We start from the raw sequence: 27,571 nt of genomic DNA on the forward strand, positions 1-27,571 counted from the left end.
TTTACATCAACCAAAATGTGGTAATGAGTCTGCAACCAAAATGTAGAAGAGCCCCATTACTCCTGTATGCCTTTTAGCACTGCTATAATTTGATTCCAGAACTAGAGTCTCCCCATGAGATATCTTGACAGAGCCGGGTTCAGGATAACAAGTGGACATTCCTACAATATAACCAGCCTCATTTCCAGCTTTCTTTCCTTTTCCATAAGTCGGTGTTGAATGGCATATTACCCGTCCATCCTAATTCAATATTAGTCAATGTTCAATAATCACATCAAGGTAAAGATATCAAACTCTTGGATCGGGGTGAAAGGCTGGAGGACAATTAGTTACATGCTATGGCAAAGAAATTTACTAAAGGAATTTGTAATCTGTGGTAAAAAAAAAAAAAAAAAAAAAAAAAAAAAAAAAAAAAAAAAAAGAACTAGTATTCACAAACAAATTAGCTAATCTAAATCAAAGGTGTAAAGGAGCATCTTTCAAAGGAGAGAGAGAGAAAAAAAAATCTCACAAAGAAATGCAGTTCCATGAGGGGATAGCCACTTTTTCATTCTTACAATAATACTCTTTTGTAGTAAATTTTTATGGATAAATGATCGCCATTTTGTCATGATTTTATCCAAGGTAATTAATCATTCATGTTGTTGCTCACCATGTAAAGATAGAAAATAAATAAATAACAGCATGTTCCATCTTCTACAATTTATATTGAGAAATTAATGAAGTCATCAAATCCTCATGTGGGAATGGAATATTACTCTTGCATCAAGCCTCAGAAGTTTCATCGTTCAGGAAAAAAAAATCTAATTAGTGGTGAGACCTATCATTTGATGATACATCTCGGTAGAAAAAAAACGACTAATATCATCAATGAGGGCAGTTAAGGATGCTAAGTCTGATAACATACCACGAAAAAACAATATCAGACCAATCTAGTTGATGAGAATAAAAAAGAAGACATGGGACACAACTGGAAATAAGGAGTTAGAAAATCACCTCTCCATAAAGAGTCGAACCAATTCCCCCTCTATGCTGGTGTGCAACACCGTAGATGACATTACCACCAGTTAGCATAGGGATGCTTACCATTTTGGTGTCAATGCAAGCATCATGAACCCCATCAGTGGCAGTGCAAGCAGCAACTTCATACTCCACCTAACATAAAAAGACAAAGAAACAAACAAGTTGACATTAATTTCCCATTTTTTTTTTTTTTTTTTTCTGCAAATAATGATAAATGGAGTTATCTCCCAAATTATTCTCTTACAAACTAATTTAACAAGTATCGTCACAGCTCTACAATCAACATAATCTCTATGTATGCAATCAAGACCTTACTTTGTAAAATCTACCTTTATACACTTATGTGGAACATCTGCTCTGATAAGGATGCTAATTGTACTTGCACTTAAAGAAAAAAGGACTTCAGGGCTTGTAAATATGCTCTTATATGGGACGATCTTTTAGTGTCATAATTTCAAAAACTGATGTCAGCATAATTTTAGAAGCCTTTCTATTGATATATAGATGCATAATTTAGATCAAAATTAATGACTTCAAGCCATAGAAAAAAAGTTCACTCACTTGGCAATGATGTTCTGTAACTCCGTCATCTAACTTCTTCCACATGTCGGTTACATCAAATATATATATTTTAACAGGCAAAATGAACTTATTCCAATCAACCCACTTCACTGTATATCTCATGTATAGACCACTCTTGGCACTCTCAAAGCCTTGTCTCACCCTGCATTGTGTCTGATCATAGCAACAACTCAAGCCTCCCATATAACCAGGTGTCAAAGGCATACCATTTTCATCTTTTGTCACATTATAAAGATCACACCTGCATTCGGTGCATCCCACCCTATCTTCCACACCCCGCGTATCAATTGCATGGACATTCATCAACCATTTCTCCTCATATCCACTAGGAATTTTTGCTGGATTACCAACTTCTATTCCGTAGGATCTGGCACATTTGTGGCTGTTCTTCGTGTTTCAGATCCAAGGCCAAAATACTGCCCAAGAGCACTACCACATACACCAGTGTTTTTCACGAAAATAAAATCAGATTCGTTGTACTTTGGACCTTCTACACTTTTAGGTTGATTGTATCTCACAATAAGCCAGTGATGGAGATAAGTTTCGTAAAGGGGAATGGGATTTCCTGCCTCATCAACTACTTCAGCATTGAAACTCTTGATGGCAATATGACCTCTTGGAAAGTCAATGTCATAGTAGTGCTTGTTTACCACTGATCCTGGTTCCAGTACAAATTTAGGAGATAGGAAGACCGACGATTTTACGCCATTTTTAGTACTTATTCGAGCTTGTGAAGTTTGAACACTAAAACCCAATAGGAGAATTAGTAAGGAAAGCAGCCAATCTCCAGAACAATGTGTCATATTTTCTGCGAATGTCAATAATCTCTGGTTAGACAATAAAATTGCTTAAACACAAGTATAGCTCTAAAGGAGAGGAGGACTGAAATAAATACATATTTAGAAATCTTCTTTCATAATGTCAATATAAATACAAATACGTAGAAATGGCAAAACCTAGGCCGGGAAGAGTGAGAATGCTACGAGGGCAGTCACTTTGTACAAAAACTGCCAAAGGTAATAAACACCCTTAGAGAGTCCACAATGGATAAAATAGCAAAAGATGGCCAAAAAAAAATGCCCATTTCCTCATAAACCAAGCAAATCTATAGGGGAGGAAGACCAAAATAAATAAATATATAGAAATTTTCTTTCATAATGTCAATTTAGATAGGTAGAAGATGGCAAAATCTTGACCCGGAAAGGATGAGAACTATATGAGGGCAGTCACTTTGTACAAGAAGTGCCAAAGGTTACACCACAATGGATATGGCAAAAGATGGCAAGAAAAAAAAAACGCCTAGTTCCTCGTAAACCAAACAAATCTATAGGGATGGCTAAGACCTAATACAAAAATAATAATAATAATAAAATTTTAAAAAAAATTAATTCTAAGAGTAAAGCATCAAATTATAAAAAAGTAAGATATAGACACAGCGACACATCAAATTCTATAACATAGATCCGTTGACACGTCAATTTCTAAAAAATGTAAGACACATATACAGAGAGGACACGGCTAATATAAATATAAAATTTCATTTATATATATGTTGATTAAGACAATTATAGAACTTAAATTACTTATGAAAAAAAAATTATAGGACTTAAATTAATTTATAATTTCTGTACTAAAGATAAATGAATTCGATTATTATATTATATATGATGTTACTCTCCTATCTTGTTATTATAGTTATGTTTTGTTCATTACGTATTGTGACATGTGCTTAATGTCAATTTTTAAAGATAAAAATGTTACACATTTTAATGTATGTTCATAATGTTTCCAGCATTATCATGTCATTTGTTTGTTTATATAAGATGGAAGAGTGTAGGATGTGTTGGACGAGGGTCTGGAATGTGTTGACTAAGTATTTGAGATGTGTCGGCCAAGTGTACAAGATGTATTGCACAAGTGTCCAAAATAATAAAAATTATTTTTAGATTATGACAAGGCCATGAAGTGTTGGACACATGTCCAGGAGTGTCCACGACACCTTCATAGAAGCATTCATGTTTCTTAGAAGATGGCAAAATCTTGGGGCGGAAAGGGTGATAATGCTATGAGAGCAGCCACTTAGCACAAAAAGCGCCAAGGATAACACCTTTAGCCGGACCACAATGGACGTGGCTCAAAAAAAAAAAAAAAAAAAGAAGCCTATTTCCTCACAAACCAAATAAATCTATAGGGATGACTAAACCTAAAAAAGGAAAAACAAAAAGGGAGATCTTTAAAGATTCAAAAATTCCCATCCTGGCTCGTTTGGGCCGGTTTTGGAGAACCAATTATGTAAATGGGGATAGGAATGGAGCTGTTTTGAAAAATCCGGTGGATTTTGGAGCTGTTATGAGGGTGTAAAATTAAACGGAGAAGGGAATGGGGAATGAGATCCCCACCCCAAGCCGCCCCATTGCCATCATGCATTTGGTTAGCAGGAAATATTTTAAAAGTGAAAGTGAAAGAAAGTGAAGTGAAAATTTTATGGAAAGTGAAGTGAAAGAAAGGAAAATCAAGTTTCTATTATGCATTTGGTTAGCAGGAAATATTTTGAAGAAAGTTGTAAGAAAATATTATTTTATTAATTTGGATAGCATGAAAATGAAAAGAAAAAGATTCTACTTACCGAAAATACCCTTATAATTTTAAATAGTAAAAAAATAAATAAATTTATGTTTGATATATATTATTTATACTTAATTATTTATTTTAGTAAAGAAATTATGAAATATGGAATAAAATAATATGTGATATCATAATACAATTTTTTTGCTTTCTTCTTTCTCTATATATATTTGCTTTCTCCTCTCTCTTTATATATCACTTGTTCCGGTGTAAACTTGAATTCTCGATCTTTAAGGTAAGAAAAATAAGTTTTTTGTAAAGTGGACCATCAAAGTTCAAGTATTTATTTTCTCTTTATATTAGTTTTAATTTTATTATTTATTTGTAAATGATGTAACTGGATATTATATATCTAATTACAACTTTCTCACTGAGAAAATAAAGTCATAGACCGATTATGTAAACTATTTACAAATCATCAATTATTTATTTAAAGATAATGTTTGATATTAGGTATGAAACAAATTGTGTTAAGATAATGTAAACTAGTTTTCACTTAACACTCTTGTTATCAACAAATAGTTATGTATATATATAATAACTCTTAATCATTATCAATTATAGAAAAAAATATTTTACTTATTTAAGACATTTCAAAAAAAAAAAAAATTTGAAAAAAAAATAATTCATAATAAAAGGAAAAAATTAATTAATTTTGGATGCACATATAAAAAAATACAAACAATTTAATTAGTAATACAAGATTTTATAAAAAAAAAAGCAATTTACAGAAGAAATAAACTCTCATTTTCAAAGAAGTCTGTGTAATTAAGTAAAAAAGAAGAGAGACAACTAACATGGGTATAATAGAAAAATAATTTATAAAGTGCACAACTTTTGCAAGAAAGTGAATTTTCTTGTGTTTTTTGCATAAAAAATTTTGAGGAAAATTTTCAGACGCGGGAATCCTACTTTTCCCAAAATTTTCACTTTCCCTTTAACCAAACTTTAAAAAAATTTAAATATTTTCCTTCTCTTTTCTTGTCTGATTACTTGACGCTAACTAAACGGACCCTAATGATATTGTTTAACCTTAAAGAGATTTCTAACTAACAAGATCATCAAGAGACAGCTACTAAAAGTTAGACATACAGATAACTCACCCTTTTCAAAGAACCTTATAATTGGTTATGCAATTTTGCTATAGCTAAAATTTTTAGAAAGCAAATAGATTATTTGCAAAACCCACAAAGCTAGAACCAAATTTCATAACAAATCATATCCATTTCTAGTTCTCTAATTTAAGCAATTCAATTGTAAAGCAAAGACAGTTATTATGGGGCTTTAGGGAATGTTGTCAAAAGAAAACACAGACAAAATGACATAATTATTTCATCACACATTGATAGCTTGAACTGGGTTGAATAATCTGTCTTTTGTTTTTCTTTGAATTTAATGATTAAAACAGGATTTAAAAACCAAAAAAACCAAGAAAGAAAACAAGAGCATAGATGAAACTCACGAGATGGTGATTCAGAGTAGCTTGGAAAGTTGGAAGTCCTTACAAATCCGAAATAAAAGGGTCAGAACCCAAGTGAGGCTACTGACTGTTTTATTCTATAAATACAAACAAATCAGATATAAAGTGGCCGAAATTTGAGACTGAGTGAAGATGACATAAAGGCGAGCTGACTTTTAATGGGAAAATGAAATCACCACGAAGATAAATGAATTGAATGGAATTTGGAAAAAAAAGAAAAGAAAAGAAAAGAAAAATTGAATTGAATTGAATTGAAAGATAAGATTATAAGAAAAGGAAAAAAAAATTTGAATTGAATTGAAAGATAAGATTATAAGAAGAAGACAATTGAAATATTATTGTTTTATTTCTTATTTCGTTGAGAGATCCACGCACTCACCTGTAAATTTAAATATTATTTCTTAGGACGAAAATAGCTCGTCGACGAGAGCAGGGGATTGATACTGACTCTTCAAACTTTAATATTATTTTGTTGATAGTACTGTATTTATGTTTGTGATTTTAATATCTTAATTGTTCTTGATTTTTAAGGTTTTGTGTTTTTGCTTGATGATCCTCTGTGATGTGTTTGTCTTTGTGCATTCAACACATGGATCAGAGGTTTAGCATGCCTGATGCTTTTTGTCCTCTTGACATGTGCTGAAATAAAAAGAAAGCTTTTGTAGATTTGTCTTTTTATGCAATACAAGAATAAATAATAATAATAATAAAATAAAAAAAACTTTGGTCAAATAAAAGTGAATATATAACGTAGAAATGTGAGAGAGTGAAACAAATAAAGAAAGATTAAAAACAGAGAATGGCAGCTTAAGTCTCAAAACGTGGAAGGAAAAAATTTGATACCGGCAAAGAAAGAAAGAACAAAAACAAAGAATGGCAGCTTAAGTCTCAAACCTTGGAAGGAAAAAATATGTTATCGACAAATAAAGAAATACCAAAAACAGATAATGACAGCTTAAGTCTCAAAATGTGGAAGGAAAAAATTTGTTACCAGGGCAGGCTGAGGGCAAAACATTCATGGATATGAAAATTTAACCCGGGGCACAGGATGGGCATATACTTGCCAATGATCAAATGGAATTTAGGTAAACCTACCGGTTGCCAGCCCTAAATTTGTGGGAGAGAGAGGGGGAAGGGAGAGAAGAGACTAAACATTATTAAAAAATTAAAAAATTTAAACACGCTTCCAAATTTTATTAGGCCACATCAACTGGGCAAATATTACATAAGAAATTTTTTTAAACATAATTATGATACTTCAGCCTGCTCGCCCAAAATAAAAAGACGGAGAAAAAATTCAAAAATTATAAGACGAAGAGACTAAATAGTAGACCTGTCAATGGAGCGGATTCTGATCCGAATCCGATCCGATTAGTCGGATATGGATTGAACAAAAAATTCAAAAACCCGATTACGATCCAAATTCGATAATCCGTTAACTTAACAAATCAGATATAGATTATACTGATACGATCCGATTCGATTAAAATTATATATATAATTATTTATCAATAATTTTACATATATATATATATATATATATATATATATATATATATATATATCAATACTTGTTTGACCTATAAATTATGAATTTAAACATGTATACTTGTGATTACATTGAGTAGGTAGGTTATTGTTTAGTGACTTGCCTAATACTAGAGATTTCATTAAGGGTTTATTATGAAAATCTTGCTTATAGTAATTGTAATAGCTTTGTAGATAAATTACTATATTGTGTAATTAGAAATTTTGGCCTACATTGATAGTAAATTGTTTTAGTTTAATGTGTAGTATCATAAAATTGCGTGTAACGAATCGCACATTGAAGATTCAACATTTGACGTTCATAAGTGTAACGAATCGCTCATTAAAAATTCGACATGGTGTATGCCATTTTAAACATGTAACCCTAGGGCATGGTTTGTGTGGTTTCATCTTACTTGTGCTTGGTAGGTAGTTTCATGCATTGTGATTATATAAATGTCATGGACTTGATGATTTTTGGAAGCTTGTATGGATATAAAATGTTTGATGGCTAGGTTTTGGCTCTAGTACGGAGGATAATAATTCTTCTAAGTCATAGTGCGCACTAGGTAGTACCTTGCGGGTCGTAATTACCCGGAATAACTTGTATGGTCTCATGGTCACATATCCTAATCTTTCCATTACTTGATTTTGCATTCAATTCCAAGTTGTAAATCATGGATTTCTTGTAACTTTTGATTTAGTACTTTTAGTTTCAATACGGTTAGTGTACTTGTTTATATATACTTGGATGCCATGTGTTTATCATTTCAAATAATTGCATAGCTTGAGATGATTCCTTAGAGAATCTTGAAAACATAGACGTTAGGTGGAATACACCATTGTGATGATTTATGTTTAGTTTACATTATGTTTAAAACTATAGGGTATACGCATGCACCACATCCTACGAGTAACTTGTTTACTCACCCTAATTATTTGGGTAATTTTGCAAGTAAAGAAACTTTGTTTTAAGATGCATGACATCCTTAAGTTGCTTTGATGCGTTGAAGTATTTTGGTGTATTTTGGAAAACATGCAAGTGTTAGCATGTAATCTCGCTTTGGTGTAAAATGCTATATTTTGCTTTGAATATGTAATGTGTACCTAAGTACACTTTTTGATACTTATTTTGTATATATAACATCTGGCCAAAGGCCAATTTACATTTGGAATTACCTTTATGCATTATTTGTGGAAAATTGCTTTTAAAGGAAAAATTGTAAAACCTAAGGCTTTTAGGTATCATTTTTGCATCGGGCGGTATTTTTGAGGTTATGAACTTACTTTTGATGTTTTTTTATTTTATTTGAGGTGTGGCCAAGGGCCAAACACCTTTTTGATCTCGCATATGCTCTTAGTCTCATATTTTATGTTTTTAAGCAAATTCTTAATTAATGGGGGTTTGGTAGGTCATTTTTTCGCATTTAGTGTTTTTGGAGGCCGTGAATCATTATCACGCATCTAAATAGATATAATACGTATGTGTGCACGCTCACTGTGATACCCCCGAATTTCCGAATGCGGGTTGGCCAGGCCCACGCCCGAATACCCGAGGATATCAAAACAAATTGATAATAAACGAACACATAGTACAAAAGAATAAAGAAGAATAAATAAAATGCTGACAAGAAACTAAAATGATAATCTAATAATAAACCTCATAATATATTTTCATTAATTAATAAACTCTTTTGATACAACTGATCCTCTAAACTACAACTCGGGAATCCATATTGTGTGGACCCCTAGAAAATCCAAACTAAACAAATGACAGTAATCTAAAATAGGAAACTGAATCATAAAGGAACTCTTATGTAACATCAGAAGAATGAAGTAGGCTGATCCCCGCTCAGCACGAACAACCTCTACTCGTGACGAACACCTGAAAAATAATGGTGGGTCAGGCCCACAAACAAGTTCTACTCTACTACAGTCCAAGTAGAGATTCGATACACGTATACATCCTAGTCAATCCAACAGTAACTAGTAGTCCGTATATATATATACACACACTAAAGGAACCTCACTAGACTATAAGGTTGTCTCAACCTGAATAGTAAGCAACATGCAAAACGCACATATAGTGGGCATGAGTACCTAGACCTATCAGGGTACACAACTACACTATATCTAGCTACACATCCCTGGCGATATACGCGCCCTAACCATTGATCTTGAGACTCAAGCTCATATCATGGCACCATACTTATATATATAATCTAGTAACCATCCTATCCAGTATAAATTAATCCTCCATAAGTCATTCAACTTGTTCAGCTGACCTGACTTGAATATAAGTACGACTTAACATTTTAGTTAATCCATTCCCTTATATAATAAATTAATCTTCCATAAGTCATTCAACTTGTTCAGCTGACCTGACTTAAATATAAGTAGGACTTAACATTTTAGTTAATCCATTCCCTTATATAAAATAGGTAGGACTTAACTGATAAGTTAATCCATCTCTAGGATGCCACCGTCCCATACCGGTGCATTAAAACACACAATCCAACAATTGATTTAACAATTAAGGAAATACATCAAACATTCCATAAATAACTATGATAAATATGATATGAAGTTATCACATAATAGGAATGACTTATTATTTCTTTAAACTTCCTATATCATATGTCCTACACAAACTGAATCTTATACATGATGATATTTTATTATACCGTGAAATAAGGATTCTCTATATCCAATTCATCCTACACATTTAATCTCAATTGCTAAAATATTTTAAAAGATTAAATCCATTCGTTTGTTTAAAACATTCAAATAGCAAGTATCATTATGATTGAGTCTATTTAAATTTATTAAAACCCAAACCTAGTCCCTATTTAATTTTTAGGAATTCTAGGCATGCTTCTACGTTCCATCATTCCACAGATGTGAAAAGTACATAATTTAAACATGTAAAAATTCACATAAGAAATCAAATCAAAATCATGCATTTTATCAATTCATAACACAAGAACAGATATGAACCAATTTCATAAAACCTATGTTCTAACCCAATTAAACATGCATAATTATTTAATTTTATGTGTTTAATAAATGCTGTAATTTCCTAAGCATGTACAGAAACACGAATCAAAGGGAAAGAGATAGAAGAAGAACTTGCCTTAAACTTTCGGATCGAAAGTTAAACTTCTTCTTCCTTGATCTTCTCTCTAAAGGGTTTTTCTCCTCATTCATTCCTTTTCCTCCTTCCCTCTCTAACACTATCTCTCTAGTATATATCACGTGAATATTTCTAACCCCCTTTTACAACCTATAGCTATATATTTATAGGTTAAATAAAATAACCCTAACCCTTTTCCCAATCCAAGTCAACTTAAAAAAAAATGAAAATAAAAATATTAAAAAAGTAAGCAAAATATGTTACGTATATAATTTATGTATATGTTTATTAAATAAATAAATTATACACATTCCATTATTTATTAATTGATAATCCAATAATATTTAAGTTACCATAATATTATAAAGTAACTTAAAACATAACACGTATCAAATCTATGAATATTTTTATTATTTAAATAAACATATACATCAAATTAAATATTACTACCCAAATTACCATAAAAGTAATTAATAAATTACTTTCTCTTTTATATATATATTAAAAAGGTAAGTAAAATATGTTACGTATATAATTTATGTATATGTTTATTAAATAAATAAATTATACACATTCCATTATTTATTAATGGATTATTCAATAATACTTAAGTTATTATAATATTATAAAGTAACTTAAAACATAACACGTATCAAATCTATGTATATTTTTATTATTTAAATATAAAACATATACATCAGATTAAATATTACTACCCAAGTTACCATAAAAATAATTAATAAATTACTTTCCTTTTTATATATGTATATAATATATATCTATATATATACATATATAATCCATGGTTAATAATCCATACACATCCAACCTCCTATCCAAGTAATCCATGTGACCCAATTGGTTGGCCCATTACTACTAACCATAACCATAAAAGAAAAATAAAATAAAATAATAAAAGAAAAGAAAACATTTAATTTACAATTAATCAAAACACCATTTAAGTACATAATCTAATTAAACAATTAACACATATACAAATACAAATAATACATAGACACATAATCAAATAATCAAGTAATACCTAATTCAATTAAACACATAAGCAATTAGTCAAATAATTAATTAAATAATTAAAAAATACAATTAAAACAAATAAATAAATACCGAGACTATCCTTTTAAAATTAGGGGTATTACACTCACTTAGGCACAAAACACACCATTTCATGAAATGAACTCCCTTTGGACACTTTTGACCTTTTTTTTTCAAATCTGTTGTAAGGGCATTTTGGGGATTTTACTTTGACAAATAAATTTCGGCCTTGGCATGGTCACTTAAAAAATTTGATTATTTGGGGGGAGGGGGATTCCTTCACAGACTTTTTCAAGAAAACGTCATCTCAGTCTCGGAAATCCCATTTCAATTTCAGTTTTCTATTTTATTCAAATTTTTCTAAACTTTTCAACTTTGGACTTTGGCACTATTCATCAACTTTTGTTCGAAAGTTATGCCAATCGTTCTGATTGTTTTGGGGGTCTTATATAGGTATTTTAGAGTTGCATTTACCATTTGGCCAATTTTTGGACCACCCGAACACACATATCCAAAACTTAGGCAGTAGGTTCAGTTTTTGGCGTTCGGACGCATGGCCTTGTGTCTGAACGTAGTGTATGGTTGGCTTGCGTCTGGACGTAGCTTTCTGGCATCTTAACACAATGCAAAGTTACCTTCCGTCTGCATGCCACCCTTGGCATTCGAACACAAGGCACGACAGAGACCCTTTTTGGGTAGCCTTGACTTAGGGTTTGGTTTAGTCCTAACTTCTTCATCCGGTCTCACAATCAAGCGATTCTTGAGTCGATTCTCATTTAATTTTCATTGTCTATCCAATGGTGTGCACGATGGCACCCCATTCAGTATGAAATGACCATTATACCTTTGGTCCATTTCTTGGAGGGTTTAGAAACCCTAGCTTTAGTCTTGCCTCCGTTGAGTCATGGGACTACTCGATAGGCCATCTTTGTGTCTTAGGGAGGATGTACATCTCTTAAGAGTTGTTATGTTTTGATTCCACATTTCGGACCCGATAACTGGTCATCTTCGGGTAATCACAGGGCGCACTGGGTTTGGAAATCCAGGGCCATCACATAATCTATATTCAATATATTCTTATTGTGTGAGATTGGCGGCTAAGGGCTTCTCGGACAATAACAATAGAGATCATGCAATGGTGTTCAAACGCATTTTGTGAATGAATGTTTTCATACTCTATGCCTAGGGAAAACAAATTATACTACAACATTAGTTAGAAGTACATAAGTAGATAATTTGTGCCAACCAAAAATATGTTATTATTAACTGAAATTCATGAAACATCTTTCTTTAAATTAAATTAACGAATATTATTGAATTTAATTCCGTATTATACATATGTGTTGAAATTCCAAGGTTGAACAGTTGACCATACTATGAGGTTCGTGGTGAAGTCAATCCCTAAGATCTTCTCTCCCTGATCTCAATCTTTTAATTAGTTTAATTTTGTTGATGTTATTGAATCACAACATACAACAAACAAATCCTTCTCCTAAATTAAAATAGTATTAATTGAAAATTCGATAAACCACCATAGTCCCTGAGGTTCGACACCCTCTATATAGCCCTATCCTACAAGGTTCGTACTATTGCAAGTGGTATGAGTTTTACTACACATCACCCATAAAATAACCAAAAAGCCCTCACATGACCACTAAACTACAATAGTGTCATAGAAATTAGAGACTTGTACACAAATAAGGAGAAAATAATTATGGTTTACCTCTTAATTTTAATACTTTCAGCAATTGTAGATAAGGAAAAGGTGGAAAAAACATCCATGTTGGACATAATGTGTTCCTACAAAGATACCGTGTCAAATGAGATAGTATATATAGTTCTACCTAAGAGAGTGGAGGTACAGAAACCTAAGGTTTTGTCTCCTCTAAACATGATAATGACATTGGAGGTTAATCGACAAAGGAATCACCTTTGGGTGGCAAAAGGCATTGTTGAGGTATAAGACTTAGCTAAGATGGGAAATCGGGTCGTGCTTGCATATAGGAAATTAATCTTGCTAGCTTTTGCATCTGCCCAAGTATGGGATGGTCTCTACAACTGGTTTGAAGCTGAGTTGATATAAACAAAGGGGAGAATGGCAGAGTGGAGTTCTATGAACACATGGGGCGAGCTTATGTGCTCTCAGGGTTGAGCTTGCACTCGTGGCAGAAGGCCACACAACTAGGGGTAACTCAACAACAACTCTGACACTGCTGGTGAGTGGAGAAGATGGGAACTCTAGCAATAGTGGTATCATTGGGTATGACACGCACATTATGGCGAACATGGTGATGAAGTCTCAGACACTCAGCATCAATAGGCTTAACAAGTCGTGCAGCTTGACTCCAAGATGTGTAAGGATCTTTAGTCTATCATAATTTATCCCTAAGAATTTTTTTATCTTTCTGGTAATAGAGGGATAACGTGCATCATTTATTTGACATGAAGTCTTATTTCCTTATATTTATTTATGTTCTCTCTTCAGGGGTTGTTTTTTTGGTTTGGTTCATTTCAGGCCTCCTTTCAATCACCTGATCCATTATATATTCCTTCCAGAATTTAGATTTGATATTCACTTGGAACTTCTAAAGTTCCTAGCATGCCTACAGCTCCATAGGAACTGAGAAATTATTATTTTATTTTTTTTTGTGGCCAAACAAAATCAGAAAAATGAATGTAAGCTTAGGAGCAAAAAATGGTTTATATCGATGCAATAGCCTTTCAAAGGTGCTAGATGAATGAAGTGACATAAAAAGGAAGGATTTGTCTTGCTGAGATATAGGCCTCATGAGAAAGTCTTTTTAGTAATATGGTAGATATCGACAAAGTAATTTCCGATCCTAATGTGAGTGTGATCAGGCTTTAGTCTTACTTCTTTCTATTGACACAAAACTATAAAAAAGAGTTTGAAATTAATATGCTAAACACCAGTAATCCGAACAGTGATAAAAGACATGTTTCTAGACCAGTTTAGAACTCTTATTTGTAATATTTCTGATTTTTCCTATTTTTCATTTTCTGGAATTTTTTTATTTTTCAGAATTATTCTATTTATTTCCTCGTTTTGTTTGCCGAGCACCCCGCCGAGTGAGTTTCAAGAGTTGGTTGCGACATTTCTTCGAGTTTGGGACTCTTAGAAATACATTGTTGGCCATTTCGACATTTTTTAGTTTTCAGGCTGGGAGGTCGCGGGTGGGACCCATAATCGGTTTTGTGGTGCACAGAGATTATTTTTCAGGGCCATTGCATTTCGTACATTATTATTTGATGTATATTTACATGGTTGTATGTTTAGAAATGTGTGGTTGTGATGTGTTTAGTGTGTGTGTGTGTGTGTATATATATATATATATGTTAAAGAGATTTCATTTGGACGGACCCCACGTGTTATAAGTTTAATGTATATATATATATATTTTCACAAATTAGTTTTGGGCCAAAATCTCTTTCTCTCTCCTGCAGCTTTTGCTTCTTTTTCTATTTTTCTTTTTTCTTTCGCCATACAAAAGCTTAGATCTCTCATCTTCCACTTAGAATTTGACTTTGCCACTGAATGCAAAGTTAATGAGCATGACGAGAGCTTTGATTTGATCGGAGCAAAGCTTGATTTGGCCCACTTTTGGATTTCGTGATTTGGGCTAGCTTTGTGGTTTTTCTTCTATTTTAAAGTAGGGGTTTCTAATACATTCTTTCTTTGATTTTGATGAATTATCTCTCTTTAATTTTGTCAAAGGTATGCTTAATTTGTAGGTCTTGTTTATGGTTATTTGAGATTTTATGTAAGTGAAGCATATTAAGGTGTACTATGTGTTGAATGTGTTCAATTGCATGCTTAGATGATTTATTGTCATGATATACACTCAATTGCTTGAATGTCAAATGTTATAATTGATGAAATAGTTGTTTGAGAATTTGTTGAATTAATTTCCTCAAAAAATGCAAGAATGTTATAGTTTGATGTATGAGTGGCTATGTTAGAATAATGTTGATATATCGTATAGAGTTTGATATGGTCATGGCATTGGAAAGCATGAAACATTCATGCATGGCATTGGGCAAGAAATAGGTAAAATGATTTGAAAAGAAATGAAATTTGTTTTGGGAAATTTTTTTGAATTGTTTGCGAAAACCGGGCACCTAGGAGTTGCCTAGTGGTCCGTGGTGTTAATGTGATCTAGAGGGAACTAGGGAGGGACCGTAGTGTGGTTGAGCTACCTAGGCCCCAAATGATGCCTTAGAGTTGCCATGTGATCAGGGATAGTTAGCCAGCCCTTTTTCTCGTGGCGCCATAGAGCTATTATAGGCCGGGTTGCATTAACGGTTGAAATGTTTTGGAATCGAGGAGTGACATTGGCATATCATTGCACTCCATTGGGTTGGTATTGTGTATATATGGTCAGATGACCCTTGTTATTATTATGTTGTCTCCTAAAATTGCATGATCCTGTATTTCTTTATTCTATACTTTATTTGGTTTCACGGGGTCAATAAGAGGTGTGTCTTATGCACCTCCTACTGAGCCTTTGTGGTCACCCCTTATATTACTATTTTCAGGTCATATGAAAGAGATGGTGGATGACATCCCTCCACAAGTTTTGCTGGGATTAACGGATTATTTTTTTATACCTTTTTGCAATTGATATATATGTTTCTCTTTTGTTGTAAATTTGTATTAAGGAAGGATATGTATATATTTCATGGGTAGAAATGGTTTTGAGACCACTCTTTGGTATATTATGATCTCATTAGGATTTTTATGTTTATGTAAGGCCTTAAGCCAACCCTTTGATGTAACCGGACTCGTTTAACATTAAATGATGTATTAGACTCTTTTTTAGTTTAATTGAATGCACAGATGTTTATTTATATTTTATACCATCAAATGTATGTTTTCGGGATAGGTTTAGACTGTATTTAAGGTCCAAAATGGACCAATGGGGTGTCGGGGTTGCAGAGTAGTTATCACAGGCTAAACAGGCTTTAGCAGGGTGAACCGGTCGACTGTTAGGGAGAACACGTCGATCGGTATCTTCCAGTGTGGTTTTTGGCTCGAGGGAAGCAAACCAGTCGACATGTTTCCACTACACGTCAATCGGTTTCTGTTTTCCTCTAATGCATATTTCTTCTCCCTTTGTGACCATTTCCTACCTACTTATTGATGCTATGGGACACCATGAGACTTGGAATGACGTTTATATTATGTTGTGACATTTGAAATGACAGAGTTGCCCTTAAATGACATCGAGTTCGAGTAAGGACCCGGTTAGTGATTTGGACTCCCTGGTTCGGGTCGTTACATTATTGTTATATCAACGATCCTATACTTGGGGGTTCCCTTTCCTTGGCTAACCAAGAATACAGGAGAGGACATTTGACAAAGATATGGCTACATAAAACATTCTAGCCCCTCTCTCGAACCCTTGCCAATCAAATAACCCCAAAAAATAATTTATAAAGTTAACCAAATAGAGCAAAGAAAGCGGCTCCCAAAGCCTGAATCCCAAAGCAAGCTTTGTTAATTGAATTGATGATATATTATTTTATTTAAATTGATTAGGAGTTGTGATTTTTTAATGTGAATATTTGGACAATGTTTTAGGCATCCCATAAATAAGAAGACAATTGATGTAGAATAGAAACCTTAACGTATAATGGAATTTGATTTGTGTGACGTCTCGGATTTTTCTGAATTTTCTTCAATTTTTGTTAATGAATTTTTTATACATTGTTTTACATGTCGTGCACTAATTAGAGTGCTATAAGGGTTTTGGTAGTCATTTGGGACATTTCTTTGAGTTTAGGAATCTTAAAAATGTATTTTGGTATGTTTTTGTATTTTTTTAATTTTCGGGCTAGGAGGTTCCGCGTGGGCCCCATGCCCGAAAATTGTGTGCTCGGATTTATTTTCTGGATTCATGTACATGTTATATATGTTAATTGGTGTAAATGTGAGGGTATAAGTGGGTTTCTGCATCAATGTGGCATGACTGGGGTTTATTAATTTGTATATGAGGGGTATAAAGGTCATTTTGGTGGTCAAAGGTGGACCAACCTTTGACCAAGTCACATGTGGGGGACAAGGGGGTATTATTTCTGCATATTCTCTCTCCCACCCGCCCCACTCTTATTTTCTTCTTTTTCTTTTTCTTTTTCTTCTTCTTCCTCCATTAATGGAAAGCATGCCTTGATCTACATGATGCTATGATTTTGGAGATTATTGGGGGCATCTTAGATTTTCAGCCAAGGCTAGGGGTGGACTTTTGGGGTTGCCCCAAGAAGGAAAGTTGGTCTCCTTCTCCTTCTCTTCATTTTGGTGGTTATAATTTGCATTTTGGTGTAGTTTCACAAGGGACCAAAGCTAGGGTTTATGCATTCAAGAGTTAGGGGTGTCTAATTCATAGAGTCCTTGGTGATTTGTGAGTATTTTTGTGTTGATTTCATGATACCACATGCTATGTATCCTTATTGTAATAATTTGATTTACTATATGAGAATTCATGTCATAACAAATATATATATATATATATATATATATTTATGCTTAATGATATTGATTACATACTATTTTTGTGGAAGGAATTATTAGTATGATTAACATGAAAAATTATATCAAATTGTGTACTAAGATGATTATATGAATTAATTGAGAGCATGAATTATATGATGAGAATGTGTCAATCTTGTATGCAAACATAGTTATGTGAAAGTTTGGTAAGCATGCTTTAGAAGTGGAAGTTGAGCTAGTTTAAGTGTTAAATGTTAACTCTTGAGATAATGGTAAATGTTATAACATGACATTGGTAATGCTTGTGTGTTACATGATTTGAATATAGCTTTATAGACTATAAGCATGCTTGACGTTGACAACTTAACAATGTGAAGTAAATTGTTGAAATTTGTGTTAAAAAAGCTTTGTTTTGTAAGATGGTTATGATGAAATTTAATGACATATTCATTTCATGAGGTTAGCTAGGTGCATTCATGGAAGTATTGTACCGACCCTAACTTGGCCTACATCGGCCCTAGACTTGGTCTCTACCGACCCCAAACTCATATTTGAAAACCGCTAAGTGACTTTACCAAGGTGAGATTGATAACTATCCCTGGTTCCAAATCCGGTAACCATTTAGGGCCTAGTATCAACTTCTTCACGTCCAAAACCGGCATGTGCTCCCCCTAGGTCAAATTATCATCGGACTCGTGAAATCCGGTTCCTTTTTATAAAATCCTTTCAAAACCATGCTATGCATTAGTCAAATGTCCCAAACCATGCTATGCATGCAACTATGGCATGAATGTAACAATTTCTAGAATTTACCCCATTCATGACATTTCAATTAATATGATCATAATCATAGCATTTCCATTTAAATCAAGTAGAACATGACATCTTATTGTAACTACTTACAAGCATACTCATTATTAAATCTCATAACATAATAAACCATACTAGGTCATACGTTAAGCATTTTGCGCCAAAATCATATAATTCACATACTTAGCATGATATTAATCACTTATTTATTCAAATAGTAGTATGTTTTCCACACTCTACTCTAATGTATACTTACATATATATATGTATATGCATGCAAAATGACTACAATGCCCCTCACTTAAAATGAGAAAATCGGGAAAAGTTCCCGAACTCGAAAATTGTCTCGACTTCTGAAAAATTCTAAAATTAATCTTGTTGTCTCTAATTGATTTTTTTTTTTAAAATACACATCTAAAACCCTTGGCTCAAGAAAATGACTAAAATTGCCCTCGGGACCTGTTTGGCACACAAAATGAGGCGCGAAAAATAAATAAATAAATAAAAATTCAGAAAAATCCAAAAAAATCTGGGACATTATAAGTATTTTTAGCTCATGCATTGGGTAGGGAATGTGTGAGTGAAAGGGTGATGTGAAAAGGATGAAATTTAAGTTAAGGGAAGTTTGTGATGAATGAAAGACAAACACTAGTCTTTTTTATGAGATTTTGGTAGCTAGGCCCCAAAATGGTGATGAGCGGTGGTTTTACGCTAGGGATAGCTAGCCGATGAGCCAAATGGTGGACAAGTGGTGGACTTGTGCCATTTGGTGTTTGTGGATCTTGGTGACGATGAATGTGAGGATTTTTGTTTGATTGAAATGGTATAAGTATACCTAGAAAGAGGTCATAGGATTAGCTAGGATGAAGTCATGGCATTAAGCATGAAGCATGAGCATTGATTATATTGATAATGTTCTAATGAACTTGTGTATGTGAATGTGGTTACAACTATATATTATTGCTAATGTCATGTGTTGATGATTTTATTATTTTTCCCGTGGAAGCATGATCTCTTTTCTTGACCTCATGTTCTTTGTGTATTTGCTCACTTGGCTTTAGGAGCCATGCCTTAGGCATACTTTACTGAGTGGTGGTGCTCACCCCTTTATTTTAAACATTTTCAGGACTTGAGGTGATGAAGAAGATGACACGCCTTCACTTTCTTAATCATGATTAGGAAGTTTATGTTTTGTTATCTCATGTATTCAAGTTCAATGTAGATAAATTTATCTTGATGTATAATGAGGTAACTTGATCTCATTATGATGTACGGATGTTATTTTATCAATGTGTCCATGTTTTGGGGAAGTTTTAATTCACATTCAAGCACACAAGTAAGCCATGATGGTGTCAAAGGCTTTAAGTATCCCAAAAGGGTCCATTTTTTAGCTCCTAGGAAGGTTCGACTGGCTGGTGATATAAGCCAGCTGATTGACCATCACTATCAGCCTGTTGATCCTTTAGTTTTAGTCAGCTAACACGTGGTTTTAGCCAGCTGAAGCCATTAGCGCATCAGTTTTCCTGACCTGACTTCAAACAATTATATCTCGTTTATTTCTTAACCAAATTGGGTCAAATTTGGGTCTAAATTTAAAGATTTTGAGTCAGATTTCCAATGATATCAATCCTATCCCGAAATTCCAACCGTATAGGAAGTTATGACCATTTTAGTTTAGATTGCTACTAAAATCTTCCAAACCGTAAAGGCCTAATTAAGTGAAATCACTGTCTTTGTATCTAGAACTGCACCAAATGAGTTTATATGGCTATGATGATTTAAATAGACTCCCTTTATCTCATTTAGAGTCAAATCATTCTCTCATTCACCTTGTAATGACTGTATTACCCTTAAGCAGTGTTGGGTCAGGTTAGGACCCAGGTGATGTTTCGGACCCTCTAGTTTGGGTCGTTACAATTTGATTGAGGATGCATCTAAATTTTATAATAAGCATGGGCATATAATTGGATTTAGTATAAGAAAGTCGCATTGCAATATAAACTTTACTACAGATGTTGTATCAAGATTGTTTGTTTGTTTGTTCTAAGCAAAGGTTTCGAGCTAAAGACAGTCAAAATTGTATGAGAAAGAACTCTAGGATTGGGACGAGAATCGATTATGATGTCTTAATTAATGTTAGATCAAATAAAGATAGTGAAAAATATTGGGTAAATATGTTTGTGAAAATGCATAATCATCCTTTTGTTGTGGTAGAATGTAACCATATGATGTCTTCACAAAAGAGAAATTCTTTGGTTCAAGTAACTGAATTGGAATTGGATGACAATTATGAGATTGTAATGTCCCATACTTTATGTTTTTTTCTGGATTTTTTGGCAATTTTAGTTTATTTATTTTTCGTACCTCGAATATTTTACCTTATTTATTCATTTGGTCATTTGAGGCATTTTATGTGGGCACATGTGTGTTGTATGTGTGGGAGGGGATATTTTGTGGCTTATGTGTCAGCTTTATGAAAGGAGGTTACTTTAGTAATTTTAGAAGTCAAAGGGGAGACCAATGTGGACCAATCACTTTGGATGGGGCTAAATCCCATTATGGACTTACTTTCTTCTCCTCTCACCGGGCTATATCTCCCTCTCTTTACAACTCTCTCTCTCTATATGTAATGTCCCAAATTTTTCTGGATTTTTTTAAAATTTTATTTTATTTATTTTTCGTACCTCATTTTGAGTGTTTCGCAGGCCCCGAGGGCCATTTTGATCATTTTTCGAGCTGAGGGTTTTAAAAATATATTTTAAATTATTGACAGGATTATTTCCATAATTTTTCGGAAGTCGGGATGATTACCTGACTTGAGAACTTCTCCCGATTTTGCCATTTGCATTGAGGGGTGTTGTGGTCTTTTCACACACATATACATATATATGTAAGTATACATTGAGGAGATATTTTAGGGACTTGGATGGCTTTGTAAAGGAAGGGTGAAGGCGTGTTAGTAATTTGACTAAAGTTAGAAACCATTCTAAGCTTGACAAGTGGCACATTATGGCCAAGTATGCAATATATGACCAAGCCATCAACCGCTTCTTCCTTTTATTCTCGGTTTCCCTTCTCTCTCTATCTCTTCTCTTTCTCTTGCTATATCTATACATATACATATATACATAATATTTTAAGCTTAAATTTGTGAGGTTTAGAGTGGGAATTTGAAGATGATCAAGAAGGAGATGTTGGAGAGCTCGAGGAGGGCTTTCATTTGGTACCAATATTACATAGGCTAAGAGGATTTCGATTTTTAGCCTTGGCCTTAGGGCTTGTTTGGCTAGAAGAAATTGAGATAGGGGTTTTCTAAGCTTTCAAACTTTACTTTTCATTAAACAAAAATACTTAAACTCCATTGAATTTTTTCTTGTGTGTAGAATTACAAATGACCATGTTTTGATTATTAGACCATGCTAGCCTATAGTACAAGGATGTGATTATTTTCATGCAAAAGATGTGTAAAACATGGCCTTTGTGCAAAAGTTGTTTAAATGACGATTATAACATGATTTGTGTTGATATGATATATGACGAGCATGCTTGTGATTAAATTAAATGAGAATGCCATACTTGTTATTCTAATGTGAAAAATGCTATGGTGGTATTCAATTTATAAAGAAATGGCATGTTAAGTTAATTTACTTGAAAATGTCATTTTCATACCATTGATGCATATGCATGGCATGGTGGGAATTTTAAATGAGAAGGACAATGGACCATTTTAGAATGGTGAGGAAGCTGGAGGAACTTGACAAGTTAGCCATCTTAGGATGAGCAGGAAAGAGAAATTTAGAAATTAACTGGGTATCGTGAGCCCATGCTAACTTGACCTAGAGGGGGCGCGGTCCGGTGTAAGACGTGAAAAAGTTGATACTAGGCCCCAAATAGCCAAGAGGCCAGGGATAGTGTCAATCCCAACTTGGTAAAGTCGGTTAGCGTAGGTGGGAATTGGGCCGGTAAAGGCCAAGTTTGGAGTCGGTTGAGACTAAGGTTGGGAAATCATGGGCATTGTATTACATTCTATGCATACTTGTATTGAAATTTCGAAATGCTATCGTTGAGATTGATTTGTGAATTAAATGTTATGAAATCTCCAAGAATGATCCCTGTTTCCTTTTATCCCGAATGTGTGATGTGTGGCTCAAGGGAGTCCAAAGTTGGCACCTTAGGCAATTTCTACTGAATCTCCGTGCTCACCCCTTCCATTAATATTTTTCAGGTTATAACAAATGTGTGGTTGATGACGTACTCTCACAAGTATAGTTAGGGTGATGAGAGCATTTTTCGATATTCTTGTGACCAATTTATAGCTTATGTGATCTTAATTGTAAAGGCATTGTAATTTTGACCTTAAGGGTTTCAAACTTGTAATATTATTCTTTTGGGACTATATTATGTTTATTTTGGACAATGATGTAATGATCTATTTTAACCATGGATGGCTAAATGAGTATGAATATAAACGGACTATTTTGACTACGTAACTCAAATGAATGGAGAATAGTTATGCAGGTGATTGGATGATTTTGCATATTCTTGTTTATGAGTGTAATGGGAGTTTTGGATGTTATATATATCATGTTTAAGTAGGTTAGGAAGAACCCTAATAACCCTCCATGGAACCTAAGAGGTCCCCATAACCCTTTGCACTCAAATTAGGCATTTCTGGGTCATTTTTATAGTTCTGGCCATCTTGAACCGGTTCAACCCCCTTGAACATGTTCAAAAGTGAAATTAGGTTCCCAACGGGCACACTACCCATGTTGAGCCGGTTCAAGTCCCTCATAACCATGTTGTCTTGGCAAAACTCCAGTTTTGGACCCCCAACTTTGAGTAGTCAATCATAACTCCATCTTAAATCCAAATGCAGAAATTCTTGAGACCAGATTGAATATTTTTTTGTTAGCTTTTAATGGTACCAAATCCATTCTCAGATTCCATCTACATTGAGAGTTATAGTTGTTTTAGTAAAGTAGTGTCCGGATTTGGGTCATTGCAAGGATACTTTTAAGATCTGCATATGAATTGTTAGGAAGAAAAGTAGGAGGAAGGGAATCATTTGGTTTCACAAAGTAAGATAAAAAAATATAAATAATAATAAATAAATAAATAAAACTATCTGCAAACTAGACAACATCGAGATTTGGCATTTAGGGAGGCATGAAGTGTGTTGAAATATTTTCAGCATTAAACATTTTGTGCTTTGAAGCTAGACAATGAAGAGAAAATGACAAATATATTCTAGGCTTATGCAATAATGATGTTGGGTTTTAGTCATTGGTGATGTAGAAACTTTTGATTAAGAGTGTTATTTGTACTGGTGTACTTTTTTAACTTACGTACTAAATCAAGCAAGTTGACTATTTGCAGTCTTTATTGGATTTAGTAACCATTGAGAGACAATTATTTTTGGAGTCGCATAATGTTTAATGAGACCGCTGATTTTTTTCATTTGACTGTTTGAAACCTTTCTTGAGGTAATGTGGAAAAAAATATTCTAAGACAATCTTCACTGATCACTTGTGATGTCCAAGACATTTCATCAGCTTTGTACTTGGCATATAATGCAAAATGCTGTCATTTAAGTGATGTATTTAAGGGTTCAATTGGGATCAAATCTGTTTTGAATCAAGGAGAAAATGTCCAAAGCAATACGCAAAAGGGGCAAGGTCGGGAAGCGTGAGATATACCGAACTTTGTAAAAAATTGAATGCTTCTTTAAGAGACTACCTAAAAACTAACACTAATTTGCCACATTTTTTAAAGCATTTTGAGCAAGTACTCAATGACAAGCGCTAAGTGTGCATGTGTACGCATTTTCGTAGTATGGTGACATACCTAATGGAGACACAAATTAGGCATCAATCATGACAAGTTGAATTTATTATTTTGAAAATCCACAAGAAAGTCAAGCAACCTGATACATTAGAACTCAATTAACTTGGAACCACAACCCTTAGTCCCTACTATGATTACCTGACTTAGGTCCATCAATACAACTTGAACTCAAGAACCATGCAGCCACATAATGCAAAACAACTCAACCCAAACTTGTATGGTTCAAAGTAATCGGTTTGATTCGATTATATGGTAATGTCATCTTTTCATGCTCCTGCAAGAACCAAGCAAAATCAGAGGCTAGGATAAGCTTCCTGTCTGATAAGATACATTTCCTACCTTGATCACCATTTATCTTTTGAATCCTACGGTTTCTAGAAAAAGAGTTCTTTTTACACTAGATTCATCAATGCATTTACAAGATTGTTCAAATATCATTAAAACAAACTAAAACAATAATTATAAATAAAGGCCGAACGAAAATCTTACATCAACCTGAACAGGCAGGAAAGAATTGGACTGTGGTAATGAGTCTGCAACCATAATGTAGAAGAGCCCCATAACTCCTGTATGCCTTTTGGCACTGCTATAATTTGATTCCAGAACTAGAGTTTCTCCACCAGATATCTTGACAGAGCCGGGTTGAGGATAACAAGTGGACATTCCTACCATATAACCAGCCTCATTTCCTGCCTCCTTTCCTTCTCCATAAGTAGGTGTCGAATGGCATATTACCCGTCCATCCTAATTCAATATTAGTCCATGTTCAATAATCACATGAAGGTAAAGATATCAAACTAAGCCCCACAAAACAAGAATTTTTTTTCTGAAAAATGACACCATTCTCCATACCATGTACAACATTGAGCCTGCACTCTTGGATGGGGGTAAAAGAATGGAGGACAATTGGTTACATGCTTTTAGCAAAGAAATATACTAAAGGAATTTGTAATTTGTGGTATAAAAAAAAAAAAAAAAAAAAATACAAACTAGTATTCACAAACAAATTAGAAGTCCATGACGGGATAGCCACTTTTTCATTCTTACAAGAAATTTCTTTTGTATTAAATTTTTATGGATAAATGATCGCCATTTTGTCTTGGATAAAATCATGACAAAACATTACTCAACTTATTAGCCATGTATGTTGTTGCCCACCGTGTAAAAAAATAAATAAATAAATAAAATAAATAAAACACTAACATTTTCCATCTTCAACAATTTATATTGAGAAATTAATGAAATCATCAAATCCTCATGTGGGAATATTACTCTTGCATCAAGCCTCAGAAGTTTCATAATCTTTGACAGCAGGGTTAAATTTTAGACGGGAGATATATGTTTAAGTATTTTTTGCTGGTGAGACCTATCATTTCATGACACATCTCAGTAGGAAAAATCGACTAATTAAGAACATCAAAGAGGGCAGTTAAGGATGCAAAGTCTGGTAATTAATATACTATGAAAAAACAAAATCCGACCAATCTAGCAGATGAGAGTAAGAAGTTAGAAAATCACCTCTCCATAAAGAGTTGAACCAATTCCCCCTGCATGCTGGTGTGAACACCGTAGATGACATTACCGCCAGTTGGCATGGAGAGGCTTACTCTTTTGGTGTCAATGCAACCATCAGTGGCAGTGCAAGCATGAACATTATACTCCACCTAATAAATAAATAAATAAAAGATAAAGAAACAAACAAATTATATAGCTCTAGTAAATACAAGTTAACATTAATTTCCCCACCTTTTTTTTTCTTCAAATAATGATAAATGGAGTTATCTCCCAAAACATTCTCTTAGAAACTAATTTAACAAGTATCATCACAGCTCTACAATTAACATACATTGTATGCAATCAAGACCTTACTTTGTAAAATCTACCTTTATACACTTATGTGGCACATATAAACTATTGTAAAGCTGCTCTGATAAGGGACATTCTTTTAGCACTACATAATTTTAAAAGCCTTTTCTATTGATATATAGATGCATATACTAAAATTTCTTGCATCTATCTATAATTTAGACAAAACTTAATGACTTCAAGACATAGAAGAAAAGTAAACTCACCTGACAATGATGTTCTGTAACTCCGTTATCTAACTTCTTCCACATGTCAGTTACATCAAATATATATATTTTAACAGGCAAAATGAAATTACTCCAGTCAACCCACTTCACTGTATATCTCATGTGTAGACCTCTCTTGGCACTCACAAAGCCTTTTCTCACCGTGCATTGTGTCTGATCATAGCAACATTTCAAGCCTCCCATATAACCAGGCTTCAAAGGTCTGCCATTTTCATCTTTTGTAACATTATAAAGATCACACCTGCACTCGGTGCATCCCACCCTATCTTCCACACCCCGCGTATCAATTGCATGGACATTCATCAACCATTTCTCCTCATATCCATCAGGAACTTTTGCTGGATTACCAACTTCTATTCCGTAGGGATCTGGCACATATGTGGCTGTTGTCCGTGTTTTGGATCCAAGGCCAAAATGCTGGCTAATAGCACGACCACATACACCAGCGTTCCCACCCAAAATAATATCAGATTCGTTGTACACTTTTAGGCTTTTAGGCTGATAGTATCTCACAACAAGCCAGTGGTGGAGGTAAGTTTCGGAAAGGGGAATGGGATTTCCTGCCTCATCAACTACTTCAGCATTGAAATTCTTGATGGCAATATGACCTCTTGGAAAGTCAATGTCATGGTAGTACTTGTTTACCACTGATCCTGGTTTCAGTACAAACTTAGGAGATAGAAAGACAGACGATTTTACCCCATTTTCAATATTTATTCGAGCTTGTGAAGTTTGAACACTTAAACCCAATAGGAGAACTAGTAAGGAAAGCAACCAACCTTCAGAACAATCTGCCATATTTTCTGCAGATGTCAATAATCTCTGGTTAGACAATAAAATTGCTTAAACACAAGTATATAAGCTCTAAAGCAGAGGAAGATCAAAATAAATAAATA

General features: G+C 33.7%; 1 pseudogene; it reads right to left on the reverse strand.

The window, feature by feature from the left end:
- Positions 1-27,473, reverse strand: LOC132281097 (uncharacterized; annotated as a pseudogene).
- Between the last annotated feature and the right edge of the window lie 98 nt (positions 27,474-27,571).

This window comes from Cornus florida, unplaced genomic scaffold, assembly GCF_030987335.1.
Source record: "Cornus florida cultivar Cherokee Brave unplaced genomic scaffold, ASM3098733v1 CherokeeBrave_3.0.0_Hap2_Chr11, whole genome shotgun sequence".
Classification (NCBI taxonomy): Eukaryota; Viridiplantae; Streptophyta; class Magnoliopsida; order Cornales; family Cornaceae; genus Cornus; species Cornus florida.